The following is a 9,417-nucleotide window of genomic DNA, read 5'->3' on the forward strand; positions in this document are numbered from 1 at the left end:
GCTCGTTACGCCGACTGCAGCCTAAGATATGCGTGGCATAAGGCTCTTATGCCCTCATATCTTAGGCTGCATTCTTGCGATGGCCGCTAGGTGGCGTTCCCGTTGTGGTCAGCGTATAGTATGCAAATTGCATACTAACGCCGATTCACAACGTTACGCAAGCCCTGCTATTAGCAGGGGCAGCCAATGCTACGTATACCCGTCGTTCCCGCGTCGCGAAATTTGAAATTTACGTAGTTTGCGTAAGTGAATCGTGAATGGCGCTGGACGCCATTCACGTTCACTTTAAAGCAAATGACGTCCTTGCGACGTCATTTACCGCAAGCACGTCGGGAAAGTTTCCCGACGGAGCATGCGCTCTACGCTCGGCGCGGGAACGCACCTAATTGAAATGATTCACGCCCCCTACGTGATCATTTAAATTGCGCGCGCTTACGCCGGGCATTTTGCCGGAGAGCCCACGCAATTTACGGAGCTACGAGGGTAGCGCAGATAATTTGCGGGGGCGCAGGGCAAAAACGGTGCCCTGCGCCTACGTAAAAACTGCGCACATCTTACTGAATCTACCCCAGAGTCACTGACTGGTAGACATGTGCAATTCGTTTTGTTTCTAATTCGTTTTTTTTATGAAAATTCGTAAATTCGTTAATTACGAATTTTCGTATTTCCGAATTTTTTATTTCCGAATTTTCGGACTTCTGAAAATTTTGAATTTACGAATTTTCGTATTTTCGAAAATTCGCATTTACGAATTTTCCGTTTTTTTTTTTTAATAATCGTATTTACGAATTTCGGAAATTCGGATTTTCGGAAATACGAAAAATATTCTAATTTTAGAATTTTCTAATTTTTAAATTTTCTAATTTTTAAATTTTCTAATTTTTCAATTTTCTAATTTTTCAAATTTTTCAATTTTCGAAATTCGAAATGGGAAAATTCTAAATTGAAAAATTCGAAAATTTAAAAATTCGAAAATTTCCGAATTTCCGAAAATTCTTTCTTTTTTTTGTTTCATTCGTTTCATTCGTTTTTTCCATTTTTTGCTTTTTCGGAAATCCGAAAATTTCCCGAATTTCCGAAAAAAGCAAAAAAAAAACGAATAAAACGAAAAAAAAATGTTTTTTTTTTCGAAATTTCAGAATTTCCGAAAATAAAAATAAAAAAAACGAATGAAACAAAAATGGAAAAAACTATTTTTTCGAATTTACGAAAAAATAAAAAAAACGAAAATAACATAAACTAAAAAAACGATTTTTTTTTGGCAGTGCACATGTCTACTGACTGGTACCAATCACTGACTCTATTCATTTAGACAAGGAAGGGGCCAGTTAAGGACACATGCGGAGGGGCTGGAGGGGGGTGGGCGCGTTGGCATTAGGGTGACCACATATCCCGGATTGCCCGGGACAGTCCCACATTTTGCAGGTCTGTCCCGGGTCCCGGGCACCTTCATTCTGGGACAATACAGTGTCCCGGAATAAAACTGACACCGTTTTTATTTAAATTGTCGCTCTATTTTTGTTTATAGCGCAAAAAAAAATATAGAAACCGCAGAGGTGATCAAATACCACCAAAAGAAAGCTCTATTTGTGGGGGGAAAAAAAGGACGCCAATTTTGTTTGGGAGCCACGTCACACGACCGCGCAATTGTCAGTTAAAGCGGCGCAGTGCCGAATCGCAAAAAAAGTGCTCTGGTCTTTGGGCAGCCAAATGGTCCGGGGCTGAAGTGGTTAATTTGAGCTGCATGAGACACATAGACGACCATGTGTGCAGAAATATTTCTGGCGCCCCCCCACGTGGGCGTGGTCAGTTTACTAACTCCTCCCCTTTACAAATGTTTCTATGGGAACGACTCAACCACAGAAATTCTCCCCCACGAAGTCCTCATTACCCCGGGATCCTTACATGATCTCTTAATAATAAGCAACATACAGGAAGAGAAGCAGAGTACTTTATTGGGACCTGGAGGGGGGGGGGGGGCTCTCTCTGATGGACACAGAGAGGGCTTCTGTTAGAGAGTCTGTTAGAAAGACCCCCAGACATACTACAGACATGATACAGGAGATGGTCAGAGACTGCAGATATGATACAGGAAATGGTCAGAGACTGCAGATATGATACAGGAGATGGTCAGAGACTGCAGATATGATACAGGAGATGGTCAGAGACTGCAGATATGATACAGGAGATGGTCAGAGACTGCAGATATGATACAGGAGATGATCAGAGACTGCAGATATAATACAGGAGACGGTCAGAGACTGCAGACATAGTACAGGAGATGGTCAGAGACTGCAGATATAATACAGGAGACGGTCAGAGACTGCAGACATAGTACAGGAGACAGTCAGAGACTGCAGATATAATACAGGAGACGGTCAGAGACTGCAGACATAGTACAGGAGACAGTCAGAGACTGCAGACATGGTACAGGAGATGATCAGAGACTGCAGACATGATATAGGAGATGGTCAGAGACTGCAGACATGATATAGGAGATGATTAGAGACTGCAGACATAGTACAGGAGATGGTCAGAGACTGCAGACATAGTACAGGAGATGATTAGAGACTGCAGACATAGTACAGGAGATGGTCAGAGACTGCAGACATGATATAGGAGATGATTAGAGACTGCAGACATAGTACAGGAGATGGTCAGAGACTGCAGACATAGTACAAGAGATGATTAGAGACTGCAGACATAGTACAGGAGATGGTCAGAGACTGCAGACATAGTACAGGAGATGGTCAGAGACTGCTGACATGATATAGGAGATGGTCAGAGACTGCAGACATAGTATAGGAGATGATTAGAGACTGCAGACATAGTACATGAGATGATTAGAGACTGCAGACATATTACAGGAAATGGTCAAAGACTGCAGACATGATACAGGAGACGGACAGAGACTGCAGACATGATATAGGAGATGGTCAGAGACTGCAGACATAGTATAGGAGATGATTAGAGACTGCAGACATAGTACATGAGATGATTAGAGACTGCAGACATATTACAGGAAATGGTCAAAGACTGCAGACATGATACAGGAGACGGACAGAGACTGCAGACATGGTGCTTTCACACTGGAGCGGTGCCCTGGCAGGGCGTCCAAAATTTTTCTTTGTGGCGCTTCAGTGTGTGTATACACATTGGCGCCCCCACCTCTGCAGGCGCCTGGGTGCAAAGCACCCTGCGCACCCTGCCTAGGATCGGCCCCGTAACCAAGGCTGAGAAATGCAGGTCATTGGACATGGTATCAAACTGTCTAAACTTGTGGTCAGAATTGGCGGTAAAAATAGGCGGCTGAACAGCGTTTTTACCACCCTGCCGGCCACCCGGGGGGGGGGGGGGGGCAAAGGCAGCCAGAGAGGGACACTTGCTGTGGCTGTGATGCTTTGCAGAGCAGCAACAATTAGGCCTCGTTCACAAATCACGTAGCAGGAACAAGCGATCGCTTTTGTAATTTTTAATGGCGTAATTTTTCCGTGATTCTGAGTGTCGCACAAAGGTCAGTCTATTCCCACCAATGGGACGCCCTATGTGCGTTTCAAGCCCCTATCTCTTTTTTTTTGGGTGACAAGCGTAGTGTGATTTTTAAACACACGTTTTGCCGTGCGATTGGGGCAGATTCAGGTACCGCTGCGCACTTCTTACGGAGGCGCAGCGTCCCGTTTTTTTCCCTGCGCCCCCGCAAATTATTTGCGCTACGCTTCATTCACGAAGCAGTACCCACGTAATTTGCGTGGGCGCTCCTGCCCGGCGTAAGGGGCGCGTAATTTAAATGATCCCGTAGGGGGCGTGGATCATTTAAATTAGGAGCGTTCCCGCGCCGAACGTAGTGCGCATGCTCTGTCGGGAAACTTTCCCGACGTGCATTGCGGCAAATGACGTCGCAAGGACGTCATTTGCTTCAAAGTGAACGTGAATGGCGTCCAGCGCCATTCACGATTCACTTACGCAAACGACGTTAAATTTTTAATTCGCGACGCGGGAACGACGGGTATACGTAGCATTGGCTGCCCCTGCTAATAGCAGGGGCAGCCTTACGCAAAAACTGACGTACGCAAACGACGTAAACTGCGTACGCAGGGCGCGCGTACGGTTGTGAATCGGCGTTAGTATGCAATTTGCATACTATATGCTGACCACTACGGGAACGCCCCCTAGCGGCCATCGCAAGAATGCAGCCTACGATACAACGGCATAAGGAGCCTTATGCCAGTCATTTCTTAGGCTGCAGTCGGCGTATCGATCTTCCTGAATCAGGAGCATTCGATACGCCGGGGCAAGTAAGCAATTGCGCTGCGTAACGATGGTTACGCAGACGCAATTGCTCTCTGAATCTGGGCCAGTGTTGGCATTTGGGGTGCCTTGAATAAGCAATTCTTCTGTTATCAGAAGGGTTTTCTTGATTGATGACATGGGATCAGCAGAGCAGGAGACCCGATCGGACAGTAAAAGGAGAAGGGGAAGACTGATGAGCTCATCCCCATTGCACACTCTGCTCTCTCCTTCTATCAGCAAGCACCTTGCACTGAAACTCATCTGTTTGGCCCCCTTGTGGTTCTTTCCCCAGTCTGAGCTCCGCTGTACAGGGACTGTCCTGGAATAAGAATTACAGAGCTGCATATATGTTTGTCTTTCTATATCCATCAGGAGTTCAGCTTTAATATACTTTGTTACAACAGATACGATAGTTCTGACGATCCACATTCCAGTGTCTGCTGGAAGGGGACTGTGGGCTCTCATGCACAGCGCAGGGAGGGACGGGGCAGCCAAGGGGTTAATTCTTGGGGTGCGCACATCCTGGGTGAGGCCCCATCAATGACACAAGAGGAGATGTGTTCAGAATATGAGCGGGGTCAGAGGTCAGACGCTCCCCCGGGGCGGGGGGGTATGAAAGGATCAATTCACAACAAATTATGAAACAACAGAGATTGTTCACTGTGTGCGGATACAGACAGAAAATCCCCCCTATATATATATACAGTATACACAGGACACCCCCATATATATATATATATATATATATATATATATATATATACTGTATACACAGAATACCCCCCATATATAGATATATATACTGTCTATACAGAATAACCCCCATATATAGATATATATACTGTATATACAGAATACCCCCATATATAGATATATATATTGTATATACAGAATACCCCCCATATATATATATATATATATATATATATATATATATATATATATATATATATATATATATATATACTGTATATACAGAATACCCCCCATATATAGATATATATATATATACACTGTATATATATATGGGGGTATTCTGTATATTATACAGAATACCCCCATATATAGATATACTGTATACACAGGACACCCCCATATATAGATATACTGTATATATACTGTATATACAGAATACCCCCCATATATAGATATATATACTGTATATACAGAATACCCCCCATATATAGATATATATATACTGTATATACAGAATACCCCCCATATATAGATATATATATATATATATACAGAATACCCCCATATATAGATATATATACTGTATACACAGAATACCCCCCATATATAGATATACTGTATACACAGGACACCCCCATATATAGATATATATATACTGTATATACAGAATACCCCCCATATATATATATATATATATATATATTGTATATACAGAATACCCCCCATATATAGATATATATATACTGTATACACAGGACACCCCCATATATAGATATACTGTATATATACTGTATATACAGAATACCCCCCATATATAGATATATATACTGTATATACAGAATACCCCCCATATGTAGATATATATATACTGTATATACAGAATACCCCCCATATGTAGATATAGATATACTGTATATACAGAATACCCCCCATATGTAGATATATATATATTGTATATACAGAATACCCCCCATATATATATATATATACTGTATATACAGAATACCCCCCATATATTGAGGTCTGTGTCCCCGCTGTGTAGAATCACTCACTTACTTTTTCCTGGTGACACCACAACTAAAAATGGGGGGACTGGGTGACACCGGGACCAGGGCGCTATCACCCTCAACCCAGCGCTGAGAAATTTTTGGGCCGGAGTTCAGCTTTAATCCCCCCCCCCCCCCGACATCCATAAAACATAAAACATGCAAATCCTGAATAAAGGCCCCAATGAGATCAGTTTAAAGGGGAACTCCGGTCTTTTAAAGGTTATGTGCGCCCCAACAACGACCTTCTCCCATTTGCTCCATTTTGGTCTGATAAATATCCCATTGAAAGACATTTTGTTATATCTGTTCAACAAGGGCTCATGCAGACTGCATCTCAAAGAAGCTCAAAGAAGCTCAGAGAAGCTCAGAGAAGCTCAGAAAAGCGGCTCCTACGGGCTTTTAAGCATTTTTTTTTTGTTGGAGCTCTCACTTTTTTCTACCTGGAAGCTCCCCTCCATGTTAGCCAGGGCTGTCTTTAAGGCAGGGCAAAAGGTGAATCTGCCCCGGGGTCCAGTCATTGTTGTGGGGTCCAAAGCAGCTGCCCCCTTGAGCCCGCTCAGCCTGAAAATAGTTGACAAGTGGATTTGGGAGGGCCCAAGAAAATGTTTCCCCGGGGTCCAATCAATATTAAAGACGGCCCTGATTGTTAGCCAATGTGTCCGTATACACGCAATGGCGTTTTCAGGCGTTTACAGGCAGAAAAAACTCCCACAAAACTGGCGTTTTTGAGAGGAGCTTTCAAGCAGAAAAAAACTGTTAGGTAGATTCAGTAAGAGTTAGGCCGGCGTATCAGTAGATAAGTGGACCTAACTCAGAATCTACGCCGACTTATGTTTTAGCGTATGCTCAAACAGAGATACGCTTAAACATATCTAAGATACGACGACTTGCGCCGTCCGATCTTAGATTGCAATATTTTGGATGGCCGCTAGGTGGCGCTTCCATTGCGGTCGGCGTAGAATATGTAAATGAGGAGATACGCCGATTCATGCATGTACGTCCGGCCGCCGCAGTAGTTTTACGCCGTTTACGTAAGAGATAGGCCGCGTAAAGTTAGAGCTAGGCCGTATTGGAATAGCAATGTTAAGTATGGCCGCCGTTCCCGCGTCGAAATTCTAATTTTTTAGGTCGTTTGCGTAAGTCGTCCGTGAATCGGGATTTACGTCGTTTACGTCCACGTCAAAATCAATAGGCCCGTGCGGCGTACTTAGCCGCAATGCACACTGGGTAATGTAGGCGCCCGGCGCATGCGCAGTTACAAAAAAAACGTGAAAAACGTAAGGTCAAGCACAATTAGCATACAACACGCCCCCCTAACACACATTTGAATTAGGCGCCCTTACGCCCGCCGATTTAGGCTACACCGCCGTAACTTAGCAGGTAAGTACATTGTGAATCATGTACTTGCCTCGTTAACTTACGGCGGCATAGCTTAAATGCCTTAAGCTACGCCGCCGCAAAGTTACGAAAATGTACCTGAATCTAGCTATAAGTGACTAAAAACGCACAAAAATGCATTAAAAAGCTAAAAGAAAAGGGGGCAAAATCGCACAAAAAAAGAAATATAAAATTAGCTGAGGGGAGGGTTTGTGAAAAAAAAAATGCTTATGCTCAAAAAAGCTCAAAAAAAAAAAAAGCTCAAAGAAGCTCTAGTAAGCTCAATAACAACGATAACTTTCACATAATCCAATCAATATACACTTATTGGGATTTCCTGTTACCAAAGAATTGTAAGATAATACATTTTGGCCAGGAAGTTTGATTTGTTTATTTATTTATTTTTATTATTGTTTTATAGCAGAAAATAAAAAAAAAATGTTGCGTTTTTTTTTTCTGTTTTATTTGTTTATATAACAAAAAAAAACAAAAAAACTCAGTGGTAAACAAATATCACCAAAAGAAAGTTCTATTTTTGTGAAAAAAAATTATATAAATTTTGTGTACAGCAAAAAATGGCCTGGTCATGAAGGGGGGTAAAATCTTCCGGAGCTGAAGTGGTTAAATAAAATCCCACCTACTAATATATTTAATAATAACCTGCTACTATGTAACTATTTATTGTATATTTAACACCTTAAACGTACCTCCCATATTTTTGACATGGGAAAGAGGCAAAAGTAGGCATAGGACACACCCCCAGCCACGCCCTCTTAAAGGAGAATCGTACAAAAAATAGCCACTACTATTCCTTCTCAAATTTACAGATGCAGCAATTTAGAAATTGGATGAAAGGTTTAGGGCTGGCAAACACCTTTCTAAAGATAAAGGGGCAGATCCACGTATCCCGGCGTATTCCTCCGTCCGGCGTAGCATATCTCTGATACGCTACGCCGCCGTAACTTACAGTTTTTTTTTGTATCCTGAAAGAATTTCCGCCGTAAGTTACGGCGGCGTAGCGTAACTTAGGCGGCGTAAGGGCGCGCAATTCAAATGTATGTGATGGGGGCGTGTTTTATGTAAATATGTCTTGACCTGACGTAAATGGCGTTTTTTTTCAACTGCGCATGCGCCGTCCGTGGGGGTATCCCAGTGCGCATGCTCGAAATTAACCCACAACAAGCCAATGTTTACGACGTGAACGTCATTCTACGCAAAGCCCTATTCGCGAACGACTTATGCAAACAACGTAATATTTTCTAAATTCGACGCGGGAACGACGTCCATACTTAACATAGGATACGCCTCACGTACCGTAGCAGGGGTAACTATACGCCGAAAAAAGCCTTATGGAAACGACGTAAAAAAATGCGCCGGCCGGACGTACGTTCGTGGATCGCCGTATCTACCTAATTTGCATACTCGACGCGGAAATCGACAAAACCCCACCTAGCGGCCAGCGTAAGTATGCAGTTAAGATACGACGGCGTAGGAGACTTACGCCGGCCATATCTTAGCAACATTTAAGCGTATCTCAGTTTGAGAATACGCTTAAAGTTGCGACGGCGGGGATTCGGACTTACGACGGCGTATCTACTGATACGCCCGTCGTAAGTCTTCGTGGATCTGGCCCAAAAAGTGCATTTTATATACATCTGTATAGATCAGACCAAAATGAGGGACAAATGAGGAGGAAAGAGGGACAGAGGGACATTGCTCTAAATTAGGGACAGTTGGGAACCATGCCCCTCAAATTCCCCCTCCCAACAAAAATCCCCTCCCCGCTGCAAAAATCCTGCACCCCTCAGAGTACACATTCTCTCCCCCCTACTCCAAATCCCCCTCCTACCACAAATACCCCCCATGCCCCCTCCTACCACAAAAAACACCCCCTCAATCATCCCTACTAGCACAAACCCCCCCCCCCATAAAAAAAATTCTCTTCCTAGCACAATCCCCTCCCCCCCTCTACCATATCACCTCTTCTAGCACAATCCCCCCAAAC

This window comes from Rana temporaria, chromosome 4, assembly GCF_905171775.1.
Source record: "Rana temporaria chromosome 4, aRanTem1.1, whole genome shotgun sequence".
Classification (NCBI taxonomy): domain Eukaryota; kingdom Metazoa; phylum Chordata; class Amphibia; order Anura; family Ranidae; genus Rana; species Rana temporaria.